Source organism: Canis lupus, chromosome 16 (genome assembly GCF_003254725.2).
Source record: "Canis lupus dingo isolate Sandy chromosome 16, ASM325472v2, whole genome shotgun sequence".
Classification (NCBI taxonomy): Eukaryota; Metazoa; Chordata; class Mammalia; order Carnivora; family Canidae; genus Canis; species Canis lupus.
In genome coordinates this window covers 22053858-22068570 of record NC_064258.1, presented here as the reverse complement: position 1 = coordinate 22068570, position 14713 = coordinate 22053858, and the positions used below count along the sequence as shown (strand labels likewise).

Below are 14713 nucleotides of genomic sequence, written 5' to 3'. Positions count from 1 at the left end.
GCTGGGGATTTACCCCAAAGATACAGATGCAGTGAAAAGCCAAGACACCTGCACCCAAATGTTTATAGCAGCAATGTCCACAATAGGCAAACTGTGAAGGAGCCTCGGTGTCCATCGACAGATGAATGGATAAAGATGTGGTCTATATATACAATGGAATATTACTCAGCTATTAGAAATGACAAATACCCACCATTTGCTTCAACATGAATAGAACTGGAAGGTATTATGCTGAGTGAAGTAAGTCAATTGGAGAAGGACAAATATTATATAGTTTCATTCATACAGGGAATATAAGAAATAGTCAAAGGGATTATAAGAGAAAGGAGAGAAAATGAATGGGAAATATCAGAGAGGGTGACAGAAAATGAGAGTCTCCTAACTTTAGGAAAGGAACAAGGTGTGGTGCAAGGGGTGGTGGGCAGGGGGTTGGGATGACTGGATGATGGGCACTGAGGGGGGCACTAGACGGAATGAGCACTGGGTGTTATACTATATGTTGGCAAATCGAACTCCAATTTAAAAATATACAAAAAAAAAAAAAAAAGGAAAAGGGGGCAGTTTTACATGCAGTTGATCAGTTTAATAACCAGTCTGATGGGCCCTCTGCCACCTTCAACTGTTGGCTTTCAATGATGCCCAAAGTGTCAAGGTCCAGGCATTGGATGGGAAAAGAATATGGAGCATCATGCATGGAAATTTTTATGGGGAAAGGCTGAGAATAGTAAAGATCATTCCCTGCAATGTTTCTTTCCAAGAGGTAGTTCACATAGCCAGGCTAAGGCAGATGAGAATTGTATAATATATACTTACCTGGCAGGGGAGATACCATGATCACGAGAATTGTATAATATTCTCAGAGTATTCACATTGGGCAGCCATTTCCCTGGACAACCATGGAAGGGAGAGTGTGAATTAAGGTCTAAAACTAAGTTTCTCTACAACACTAGGGTATGGTAGATACCCAATAGATTTACTAAATGAGTGAAATCCTTTCAACTTAAATTTCAATTTTATGGTTCTGGGAGAGTTTCTTTTTCTTTTTTTTTCTTTTTTTTAAAAGATCCTATTCATTTATTCATGAGAGACACACAGAGACAGAGACACAGGCAGAGGGAGAAAGAGGCCCCATGCAAGGAGCCCAACGTGAGACTCCATCCCAGATCCCAGGATCACGCCTTGAGCCGAAGGCAGATGCCAACCCCTGAGCCATCCAGGTGTCCCTCTGGGAGAATTTCTTAAACATTTGCACATGCTGAAACAATTTGAGTTCTGCAGAAATCTCACAGAGGAAGACATAGACATGGCCAACAACCACATGAAAAAATGCTCCGCATCACTGGCCATCAGGGAAATACAAATCAAAACCACAATGAGATACCACCTCACACCAGTGAGAATGGGGAAAATTAACAAGGCAGGAAACCACAAATGTTGGAGAGGATGCGGAGAAAGGGGAACCCTCTTACACTGTTGGTGGGAATGTGAACTGGTACAGCCACTCTGGAAAACTGTGTGGAGGTTCCTCAAACAGTTAAAAATAGACCTGCCCTACGACCCAGCAATTGCACTGTTGGGGATTTACCCTAAAGATGCAGATGCAGTGAAATGCCAGGACACCTGCACCCCGATGTTTCTAGCAGCAATGTCCACAATAGCCAAACTGTGGAAGGAGCCTCGGTGTCCATCGAAAGATGAATGGATAAAGAAGATGTGGTTGATGTATACAATGGAATATTACTCAGCCATTAGAAACGACAAATACCCACCATTTGCTTCGACGTGGATGGAACTGGAGGGTATTATGCTGAGTGAAATAAGTCAGTCGGAGAAAGACAAACAGTATATGGTCTCATTCATTTGGGGAATATAAAAAATAGTGAAAGGGAATAAAGGGGAAAGGAAAAAAAATGAGTGGGAAATATCAGAAAGGGAGACAGACCATGAGAGACTCCTAACTCTGGGAAATGAACAAGGGATGGTGGAAGGGGAGGTGGGCAGGGGTTGGGGGTGACTGGGTGACGGGCACTGAGGGGAGCACTTGATGGGATGAGCACTGGGTGTTATTCTATATGTTGGCAAATTGAACACCAATAAAAAATAAATTTATAAAAAAAAAGTCAAGAGATGAAGAAGGGTACTGTATCATAGTAAAGGGAACTATCTGACAAGAAGAAAAAAAGAGGAGAGATTTGGGAATTCTCTAACAGAAATTTCAAGGATTTTTACATCTGCTTCTTTATACTAACTGGTAATTATCCAGAGGGCACATAATAGTGCAGAAATGACAGAAGCCAACAAAGGTTTTCTTAAGATATGTAAATTGTCAGTGATCAGCAAGGTGCAACAGAAAGGCTTTTGGTAGTATAATTATTTATGCCAGTTCAGTTTGCTTTTAGGTAATAGTGATGGCCTGCTACAAAGAAGCTACTTATCATGGGTTCTGCACATTAACTTCCAACAGTTACTAAGAAAATATGGCAAAAAGGTTTTTCAAAACCCTGGTTGTTATCTCTTATTTAGAAATTGTTTTCTGAAAAACAGTATTTTGATGATTAAGCTGTCACATTAAACAATAAAAATTTCCTTTAATTTTCCAGCATGCCATAACTATTAAAATTAATATATACATATGAGTTTAATCACTGTGAATGTGGAACTTACCAAGACCCTATAGATAATCAAACCATGAACTCCACAGATATATCATGAAAGTTTGGGGGGACTTCTTTAGTGTGTACTCCAGTATGCCTTTTTTACACAGCCTTTTCTGACCCATAAAGATTTCCTGGGACCCACAATAAGGAATGTCTCCTTCATCTACAGGGGAAGGGGATTAAGAGTACACTTATCTTTATGAACACTAAGTAATGTATAGAATTGTTGAATCATTATATTGTACACCTGAAACTAATAAAGCATTGTATCTTAATTATATATGAATAAAATAAATACTTTCCCTTCGCAAAAAAAAAAAAAAAAAAGACTATCCTAGGGAAAAATATGTAAAAAAAAATAAATAAATAAAAAATTGAAGTGAAAAATAAAAAACAATTTGAGTTCTAGGTTATTTATAGATCACTACAGAATATATATGTAATATCTATTTAAACTACTTTATGAACATATATAGAATAGGTTTTAATCTGAAATTATAATCATGAGCACTAACAGCCACAAAAGAGAGCTGTCAAGTCAAATATAATCTATTGATTCTGAGTAATTTAGATAATATTCATTTACTCCTTATTCATTTATTTTGCCATCTGCTAATACTTGCTAGTACACTAATGTTAGCAGGTGTCAGAAGTTTATGAAAAAGATGATGAAAGAAAAATAAAATTGAGAACTATCAAGTTCCTTGCTCATTATTTTTTCAAAGGAAAAGACCAGCATTGCTCATTTTTGGTGATGGAATGCGTAGAACTAGTGGGCAAAACATCAGTGTTCCCTAGGATCACAGTTTGAAAAAAATCACTGGTTTTGTGGAAAATTGGGTCCTAGGAAGTAAGACAGGACCAGTCACAGGAGAGAAAACAGAAAAGACCCAGCACAGCTGGCAACATGTGTTTAGAGTAGACTTGCATGAGGGACCCAGGAGAGGGTCCAGGGCAGCAGAGGCACCCATGCTGGCCTGAGGTCTTGGGACCCATACATAGAAGGTCATCTCTGCCTTTGCCTTCTGTCCTGAGCCTCGGTCTTCAATCGTTCATTGTCTGCTGGACATTTCCACCTGGATATCCTGCTCTATGTCAAACCACAAGGTCTAAACCTGACCCTCTGTACTCCGGAAGCAGCAGGCCCTCTAGCAGCCCAATCTATAAACAATGCTGGAGTCTTCCATCTATTCCTGGTTCCTCAAGCTTGAAGCTTTGGCTCTTCCCTTTCTTCCTTCACCTGCAAATGCTCAGACCCCATGCCTCCGCAATTCTGGGTTAATGATCTTCCAGTCAGTGTCTTTCTTTCCATTTTCAGTGAGCAACCTGGCCTTGCCCTGAGATGTTCCCATGCAGTCTCCCCTGATCTGTGTCCTTTCCCTCTGATGGAGCTTGTGTTTCCCGTTGTGTTCTTCCTAAGGCACATTAGTATATTGAAGAGATCAGGATAACTTGCTTCACTATGTGTAATTCATTGTGTCCCCAGCTTTAAACTTCTTTTTTTTTTTTTTTTTTTTTTTTTGATGGCACACTTATTAGTAATACAGTGAACAAGTACTCTACACCATACTCTAATGCGACTCTTAGGATGAAGGCTAAATTCCTTGGTTTGACATTAAAGACTTACCACAAGCTTACTCTTATCTGCTGTACCAATTTCATCTCATTTCATCATTTTTCTGCCCTACTTCACCTTTAAGGCTTAGCCCAATTTTGCTCTCCCTTCAGGGACTCTTAGCAGTCTATCCCACAGTGCCCTTCTAGGACTCTTGTGTTACTCAACTACTCATGTGGAGCTTCATTTGCATGATTGTTTCTCCCTCACCAACTCAACCTCTAAAATTCAGTTACACCCTCTATCAATAGAGTCCTTTCTCCTGTATAATGGTGGCCCCTGAACAAGTTCACTGTCTTCCAGCTCAGCTACTACCATCTGTGCCCCCAAAGACATGTGACTATTTCTGGTTCTTCCCACAGCATACCACACAGGAGCTGTAGGAAGCCTGAGAATATTGACCACCTCTCTCTTACCCCCACCCTCCCACCACTTCCTGTTGGAGTTCACTTACATTGGCTGGAACCTCTAAGATGGAGGATGTTCTCAGAGTCCTAAATACACACCCCTATGTATTTGATTTTAACCTCATCCAGTCTAACACCCTCCCACAGGGCTCTAGCATTTCAACCTGGATGTACATGGAAGCAGAAGCCAAAATACTCTCTCTTGACTCCGCGAGAGAAAGTCTAGAAATAACACTTTCATTTTTTAAAGATTTTATTTATTTATTCATGAGACACACACATACACATCGAGAGAGACAGAGAGACCGAGAGAGAGGCAGAGACATAGGCAGAGAGAGAGAAGCAGACTCCATGCAGAAAGCCCAATGTAGGACTTGACCCCAGGACTCCAGGATCATGCCCTGGGCCGAAGGCAGATGCTTAACCCTTGAGCCACCCAGGGATCCCTAGAAATAACACTTTTAAACTGAAAATGTTTTTGCTTTTCTTTATAAAACAGTAGCATTAATAACCATGATCTGGAGCAGAAATAAAATGTGAACCCCAGGTTGGAAGCCTAGAAAATGTATGAAGTAGGAAGGGAACTGAAGGAAGGGAGATATTCTCTGGGGAGAATATCTTCCCAATATCCTCTCTGTTTTCTAACTCTACAACTTCCTTGCTTATTTTCCTCTCAAGACATGAGAAGGGAGCATCTGCCTTCATTTAAACCCAACTTTGCTCCCACTTCATCCTCTCTTGGCACTGCCAAGGGGTGATGAACTGTAGTCTGCTAAAGTTTGATCCATTTTCTTTTTGAAATTTATGCCATTCTGCTGATTCTTAAATCATTTTTATCATGAACTAAATTTATCAATTTTACCATCATATATTTGTAGTGCAATTTGAAGGAAAATAGTGAACTTTTTTTTCAACAATTTCTCATTTAACTGCTTACTAGTCATTTCCATTAGTTATTTTTCTAGGATCTTCATATTCATTATTAAAGGCTCTTTTCAGAAATGCCTACCTTTTCACAATAAGAATTGTGGCCTGCTAAAGTTTTGTCTATTTTATTATTTGGCCTTGTGTTATTACAAATTTAAAAAGTAAGGAGAAGAGCCAGGTGGATGGAGGCAAACTTGGAGCAGCACTTGGAGGACAGAAGGAAGAATCTACCCATTGTTGGAGTCCTGTGCACAGATTCTAAGGATCTAATCTGGGATGCTGTGGATCTCTATCAGATGAACCTACTGGAGTGATATCTGTTCTAGCCTAGCAAGCAGCTAAACTAACCTCAGATCCCACTGACATTCCTGTGGTGTGTCTAGAATCAGATAATGGGACACTATGATCCAAAAACCTGACAGCATCACAATGGCAGTGCACAAAATGGCCTTTTGACATCTCAAGCAACTTGTCATAGGGGATAGATCCTGCCAAAGCTAATTATCTTGCAGAACTATTAAAGTTCCAGTAGTTAGGCTATTAATTAATTTATTTAGTGTGCATTGGACACTTTTCTACTAATTTTAGAGTAAGCTGATTTTTGATACTCAGTGGACTGACTTATCAAAATATTAGTGTGAAAGAATCATGTTTTGAAGCAGCAGGTCAAGGTTACTTTGTACATAGAATTTTTTTATGTTCAATAAATCTGGTTGGAGGAAAGTTTAACAACAAAAAAACAAAACAAAACAAAACAAAATACTCTCTCTGACTTCTTGTTTCTCTGCCTTCCCACTTTCCAGGCATAAAGACTCTACTTTCTTCCCCTTTATGTGAGGAGGCTTTTCTCTTTACTGTCTTCTTCTTCTCCCCCAAGTGACACTTGCCCATCTTCTTTCCATGATTTCATTAAGACAGAATAACAGCTACAGGACATGGCCTTTATGGAGTTGAATAATGTTAAAAAAAATACTACCAGTTTAATATTCTCAAAATATTAATGTGTAATGTATATGCCAGCATTTCATAAATCATAAAGCTTACAAAATAAAAGGGAGCATAATAATGTTAATAATCGTTTGAAGAAACTGAAAGTAGAGGGAGAATATTGCAAATGTCTTTGCCTCTTGCCTATGTTAGCTACCACTGTACTCTGGGTCCAGTCAGAATGATGGGGTGATTCTGTGGAAGAACCCCAAGTCTGCTGTCCAATGCACTTTGAGGTTCTTAAAAGTGACCACATTGTCACATGGAGTCAGATTCTAGTGAGCCTGTGTGGCCATCAACATCTGTAGGACTTGTGAAAAGATGTTTCTCTCCATTCCAATCTTGTTTATGAACACCCCATCTCAGTTCTAGAGTCTGCCAAAGACAACGCTGAACGCTTAAGTTTTAGAGGTCCTAACTCAAAAGTCAGAATGAGACTCTTTATCCCTGATGCATCACTAAAAGGAAGCAGTTCTCCCTGCTACAGGGACATTCTGCTGAGTCTGGTAGAAGATTTGTCCTCAGCACCTCATGCCTTATTATAGAGCACTGAAGCCAAAATTTCCAATGCCTGAGCAAAACAGAGATTTGGCCAAAATACCTTCCAGAGCCAAAGCTCAAGTTTCTGAAGAAGGAGATTTATTTCACTAAAATTAGCATCTTTCCAATTTAGATCACAATCTTTAAGCATTTAGTGTCACAGCCTGAAAAAACACAGGACCAGGTTGAATTTGAGTTGCTTAGTGAGAAGTGGTCAGCTCCATAGTTTTCTAGGGGCATGGGATGTGGGTAGACCTTCCTCACATAATATGCTCCTAAAAAAGAAGACTCAGAAAGATCTCAAGTGCATCTTTAATTAGCTCTGGAGTATGGCCCCCACCTGACAATTTAGTAATCCTTTAATTAATGAACTCAAACATTTGCTGACTTTGAGGATGTGCCAAACCATAAGCTAGGAATGCAAAGATGACTAAGACAGGGCTTCTCTTCTGGAATGTTCACAGTCTGATGGTCAGCAGAGGAATGTGACTCAGGGAGTAGAGTATTATTATAGAAGGAGGTGCAGGGCAGTTTTCTGAACTTGATTCCCATGGTTCGTGTACAGCACTGAAGACTTAAATCCATGTTAGGTTCAAATTGCACAGGAATGAAGCACCTCATTCTTGTCATCTCAAACCCATAGAAATTCTAGGATTAAATGAAATTTACTTGACTTCCAGCAGTTTGTTACTTGGTGTTTGTCTGAGTGGACATTCCTCTATTTTTAGAACATAGGACAAATTTTTGGAAACATTTTGGTTGATCAAACAAATCACACTCAGGGGCTAAATTCAAAGGCTGGTGCAGAACCCTAAGAGGAAGCCTGTGGTGCGGCCCCAGGCCCTGCATAGCTGTGGGTCAGGTGAGCTCAAAAGAAACCCCTGATTCTGAGCACCTCCCCCTCCCCCGCCCTGAGAAACCATTAGACTGGCCCCTTTCTCCACAGAGCCTGTTAAAAATCCCTTGGAGGTCACTGAGACTCTTTTACACCATCTCTAGAGCAGTTCTCCAAACTCAGCAGCCACTCTGATGGTTCCCAGCCTGCTGTAGCTGGGAAATGGGCATTCAAGAGAAACCATTATGAGGTCTTTGTCATTTACATATCACAAGCCTGAGGGTGAAGATCAGTTTGCACACCCTAGGCCTTAGCAAGACATTTCAAATCCTTGGTGTGTCTCTCCTTGGAGGGGACTGCCATGACCATGACATAATCAAGCGGGAATGATGGAGGGAAAGACCCCTATGCCACCAGCTGTGTCATCTACATTCCAGCCACTGGGTCACACACAGGCTGTTTTTAAAACTGACTAGTGTCAGATTTGGTCAGGACATCAATTCCCCCATGTGATCAGTACCTGACAGGGAACTGGAGACTCTGAACTGCCGCCTCTCAAAACCCCAAGGAAGTGATCTCCACTCCTGCTTTCATTCCTTTTGACTAACTCATCATAAGTACTTAACAAAAAGAAACAGCAGCCTACAGAATGGGAGAAAGTTTTTGTAAACCATATATCAGATAAAAGGTTAATATCCAAAACACATGAAAAACTATTACAATTTAATAACACCACCAACAATCACAAAATCCAGACAATCCAATTTAAAAATGGGCAGAAGAACTAAAGAGACATTTTTCTAAAGAAATCAAAATGGCAAACAGGTACATGAAAAGATGCTCAACATCACTCATTATCAGGGAAATGCAAATCAAAACCACAATAAGATGTCACCTCACACCTGCAGAATGACTACCAGTAAGAAAACAAGAGGCAACAGGTGGGAATAAGGAATCTTGAAACACTGTTGGAGGGAATGTATATGGGTCCAACCACTATGGAAAACAATGAGGGCAGCCCAGGTGGCTTAGTGGTTTTAGCGCCACATTCAGCTCAGGGCCTGATCCTGGAGACCTGGGATGGAGTCCCATGTCGGGCTCCCTGCATGGAGCCTGCTTTTCCCTCTGCCTGTGTCTCTGCCTCTCTCTCTCTCTCTCTCTGTCTGTCTCTCATGAATAAATAAATAAAATCTTAAAAAAAATATATTTAAGAAAGACCGACACCAATCAAGCGCATGAGGGTTTATTAGCAAGCTCGAGCTTGGGTCCAAGTATACCCGACACAGTGGAGCAGGGACTTGGACCCTGAAGTGGGTTACAGCTAGGTTTTTTATAGGCTGGTCTAGGGGATTTTCAGAAGGGGTGGAGGAATTTCTCAAGTTCTGTTTACATTCTGATATGGGGCTTTCAAGGGCATTGAGCTCTGTTCTCATTCTAATATGGGACTTTCTACCACGGGTGTGGGGTCTGTTGTCTTTCTGATATGGGATTCCCTGCAGTTTTTCCCGTAAAGTTCAGCTCTTATTCACAGGGGCCTGAGATGGCTGTACTTGTGCTAATGCTAAACTTTAGGTGGGATGGCCTTAATTTTTCTCGGCCTCCACAGTATAGTTAAACTTATACTAGGACCGTGGAAGCTCTGCTTTAGCAAGATGCTGATATGATAGGACTCAGCCTGTTACTGCACAGAAGAGCCAATCTAAAGATAACATTTGGTCTGGAAAACATGTCTTCTAGTTTGGAGATAAATATCCATGCTTTATACTACTGTTATTGATATAGGCTGGGTTTTCCCAGCTTTGGACACTCTGGAGTATTATACTTACGGATTACGAATTTTTTATTTTAACTATATATAACCTATACTAAGATAGTTACTTAGGATTTTTCTTTAAAGTTGTTCACTTTTTACTTACATTTCTTTAAAAGGATATATCGGGTAATTTTCTTTATTTTTAAATGTTTCCGTTTTAAAAAAATGTTTTAATTTAAATTTGATTTAATTAACGTATACTGTGTTGTTAGTTTCAGAGGTAGAATTCAGTGAAATGTTTCAACTTTTTAAATTTAGGACAATTATGCCAATGCAAAAGCAGTAGTATCACCTGTTTTTATAGGAGTTAATTTTAAAATATTTAAAAAACCAAGTTACATTAACTTTAAAATTTAAAGGAATAATAAATACAGTAATAAAGTAAACTGGCTTAAAAAATGCATAGACAAAAGTCAATTTCTAAGTGATCATGGGCTTCAGTCAGCAAGAAAGGATATCCTCCTAGACTTTCGTTATTTTAAGAGGAAGATGAGGCCTTCTATCAGTAAAGTGATAGCATCGGAGTGTTAACCAAGACTGGGAATTAACATTTTACTTGTAAGGATAAAATTAGGTTGTTCTTATTAGTAAATTTATTTGTAAAAAAAAAAAAAAAATTTATTTGTAAGATCCTCTATTGGTCCTTAATTTACATCTAATCCCAATGAAGTTTTTGTTAAGAAATGTTTTGTAATCTTTTCATCAAACAAATGGATTTGAAGACTTTTCCATATGAAAAGCCTAAGCTTGAGGGATGCCTGGGTGGCTCAGCAGTTGAAAGGCTGCCTTTGGCTCAGGGCGTGACTCCAGGGTCCTGAGATGAGTCCCACATCGGGCTCCCTGCATGGAGCCTGCTTCTCCTTCTGCCTGTGTCTCTGCCTCTCTGTGTGTCTTTCATTAATAAATAAATAAAATAAAAGTAAAAAAAAAAAAAAAAAAAAGAGCCTAAGCGATTTCTTTTTACATAGAGACTGATTATAGCAATACCAAGCTCCAGAAAGCTGAGAGAGCGCTCAACATGATTGACACTGCATGCTTCTCTCAGTTGTCAAGGGCTCCCCTATCAAGCAGACCAGCAAGTGGATTTTGCTTCCAGTGCAATGGATTGGCTGCACAGAACATCCTTTTTTGGGGCTGACATGGCCTTAGCCCATCTAAGGCATCCTGATGCCTCATTTCCAGTCTGCGTTCTACTCCCATCTACTGTGATTGTCAGGAAGTCGTCCACATGTTGGAAAATCTCTTCTCCAGTTGTAGAAAATTTGTCAGAATTTTGTGATTGCAAAACGTCTTAACAGTCTTTATTCAGTTCATAGCTAGCAAACACCAGAAGTTCAGTGACTTAATCAATTTTCAGGGACATATTGAACTTTGTCCTACTTGGGAAAAACTGCTGCTGGTCATACTTGTAATTTTCCTGCAAATACGTTCTTTGACAGAGGCATCTTATCAGCTGTGCTTGACTAGTTCCGGATCATGGGCTTCACCAAAGCTCTGGCAGCCTGTTATCAGGGTTCCACGAACTGCTTAGCAGCTCTAGCTTTACCGTGCAATTCAGTGCTGTGAACGAGGCCTTCTGGCTCCTGCACCCCCATCTCCTACACTTTTGCTTCAGGTATTCTTACGCATTTTTCCACTTTGAAAAAAAAAAAGAAAGAAAAGTAAGATTTTGCAGGGTATTTGTTATATGTTTCCAGAACAGCTCTTGGGAGTGAATGACTGTATTATGATTGGAAGTATTTTTGTTTTCTTGACTGCTGGTACTTTTGCAATAACAACAGAAGTTTTACATGAGTGATTGGCCTATCTACCCCTTCAAAGCGTATTGCATCACATCACTAGCACTCACATTTCCACTTCGTCTTTATGCTTTTAACGTCCTAAGATTTCAAAACACAGCAGAGAGAAACAAACCAGAACTCAGGCCTTTTATCCGTGTAGAACTGCTGTTCTCCTGGCACATTATCCTCATCCTCTGAGGTATCTACTTGGCTGCAGCCCTGAGACTCCAACGAATTCGGTAAAACGGAAGTCATTCTGCCCTGTACACAGGCCACGGTGCAGGCCTGGGGCACTGCTGCTTTCCATCCTGCTCTCCTTTGGCTGTTGTTTCCGTGTGCACCCAGGAAGGAACGGAGGGCAGGAAGCTCCCGTTGATACTGCGGTGCTCCTTTAAGGGTTCTAGCACATCTGTCCTGCGGTGTCCTATCACCTCTCTGTACGTTGCAGCCAGAATAAAAGTGTAAAATGAAAGTTCATGACCCCTCTGTGTGTAACATCCTACTGCACCACTGTGTGTATTAGATAAAATTCAAAATTCCTGATGTGAACAACAAAGTCCTGCGTGATGCATCCACCTCTGCTGAGCTCCACGGAGCTGTGCCCCCTCCCTGCTGTTCTCTCGGCTTCCCTCACTGACTAACCTGGCTCTCCCGGGGGTCGTCCTCTCTGTGCTCATAAAGGACTTGCCTCATTGTGATTTTATGCTTGCTTTATACTGGTTTAACATCTCTAACTTCCCAAATTAATTTTACTGTTTTTGGTTGCCAAGACGACAACAAAAGAAAATAGAGTCATGAAAAGTTTTTAATTTATTGAGACTTGTTTTATGGCCCAATATATATTCTATCTTTATGAACATTCCACGCACTTGAGAAGAATGTTTTCCACAGCTGCTAGGTGTGCTATACTTATTTAGGTTAAAATGATTAATAGTGTTGTTCAAATTTATTACACCCTTCTATGGCAATTATTTAATAGAGTATGACTGTGAATTTACATATTTCTCCTTTGAATTCTATAATATTTTTCTTTAAATAATTTTATTTTTTATTATATTTTAAAGATTTTATTTATTTATTCATGAGAGACACACAGAGAGAGGCAGAGACACAGGCAGAAGGAGAAGCAGGCTCCAAGCCGGGAGCTGCATGCAGAGGGAGCTGTGGAACTCCAGGGTCACGCCCTGAGCCAAAGGCAGACCTAAACTCCTGAGCCACCCAGGCGTCCCTCTTTAAATAATTTTAAAGCTAATTAGGTACATCGATGTTTATGTCTCACTGGTGATTTGATCTTTTATCATTGTGCAAACTGTCTTTATATTCTATAATATTCTTTGTATTGAAGTCTACTATATCAGAGACTAATATAGCCAGACCAGTTTTCTTTCTGTTAGATTTGTATGATATATCTTTTCTTAGTCTTCAATTTAAACTTATATTTGGGAGAGGGAGGGCAGCCCCGGTGGCACAGTGGTTTGACTCCACCTGCAGCCCGGGGTGTGAGCCTGGAGACCTGGGATCGAGTCCCACATCGGGCTGCCTGCATGGAGGCTGCTTCTCCCTCAGCCTGGGTCTCTGCCTCTCTCTCTCTCTTTCTCTATGAATAAATAAATAAAATCTTAAAAATAATAATAAAAAAATAAACCTATATTTCTCCTTGTACTCTAGAGTGTGTATCTTTTAAACAGTTTATAATTGGAATTGTTAGGATTTGTAAAAGTATACACAATAGAGGTATAGTCAGTGAGTTTTCATAGCCTTTTACACCTACATAAACACAACAATAAAAACGTAGTTTCCATGAAAGTCATGGAAGGAAACCCATGAGGTTTCCTCTTTCAGTAGTTCATTCCTTCTTATTGCTGAGATTTATTGTTGTGATATGACTATGCCAGTTTTTGATTATCCTTTTTTGTTATTGGTGGTGGATATTTGAGCTAATTACAGCATGGGACTATTACGAATAATGGTAAAAAATTCTATACAAATCTTTTGGGAGACATAGATTTTCCTATCTCTTTGCTCAGTACCAGGGGTGGAGTCCCTAAGTCATAGGATAAGTCTGTTTAACTTTTTTTTTTAAGATTTTATTATTTATTCATTAGAGATACAGAGAGAGAGAGAGAGAGAGAGAGAGAGAGAGGCAGAGACCCAGGCAGAAGGAGAAGCAGGCTCCATGCAGGGAGCCCAACATGGGACTCCATCCTGTCTCTAGGATCACATCCTTGGTTGAAGGCGGCGTTAAACTGCTGTGCCACCAAGGCTGCCAAGTCTGTTTAACTTTATAAGAAACTGCTACCCTTCCTCCAAAAGTGACTCAAAGTTCTAAATATTCATTACTCTTTAACATAAGATAGTGTTTGACTTCTAACTTATTACTGATTCTAGTGAGTGTGAAATGATGTCTTATTGCAGTTTCCATTTGACTTTTCCCAATGACTAATGGAGACTCGTAAGTTGTCAGGTGCTTATGGCCATTCATACATCTTCTTTGGAAAATGTTTGCTCAAGTGTTCTCCCATTTTTAATAGAATTGTCTGTCTTTTTCTTAATGATTCATGGAAGTTTCTTGTGTATTTTGGAATCTTTGTCAGTTATATGTATTGAATATATTATCAAATTTCACTTTTGTGATTGTTAGGAGTTTGGTTTTTTTTTTTAAGATTTTATTTATTTATTCATGAGACACAGAGAGAGAGAGAGAGAGAGAGAGAGAGAGGCAGAGACATAGGCAGAAGGAGAAGCAGGCTCCCTGCAGGGGAGAATGCCCTGAGCTGAAAGCAGGCGCTAAACCGCTGAGCCACCCAGGGATCCCCTGTTAGGAGTTTTTTAATTCTTGTTTTGTTTTTGTTTCATGTCTAGAGAACTTGCGCATTATGTAGAACCATGCACCTTAGGAATGTTGACATCTTGATAATACCGATTTCAGTCACTTCTTATTTTATGTAATAATTTCTCTTTGTTATTAAAAAATCTGCAGTAAAAAGTCTGTCACACAGGAAAGCATGTTGTTAGTGGTGCCCAGGAATAAAAGCAAGTAGGATATATCCTGGCATCATCCTCTTCTGTGCTCCTCACTCTGCTTTTGTAAATCTTTGGGCCCCAACTTGACCTATTTCCAGGGGCACAGATCAAGGAAGGAAGCCAAAAA

At 39.9% G+C, this 14713-nt stretch overlaps 1 pseudogene; it reads left to right on the top strand.

Moving 5' to 3' along the window:
* The first annotated feature begins 5788 nt into the window (after positions 1 to 5788).
* Positions 5789 to 6062, top strand: LOC118350925 (ragulator complex protein LAMTOR5-like; annotated as a pseudogene).
* Positions 6063 to 14713: the final 8651 nt, after the last annotated feature.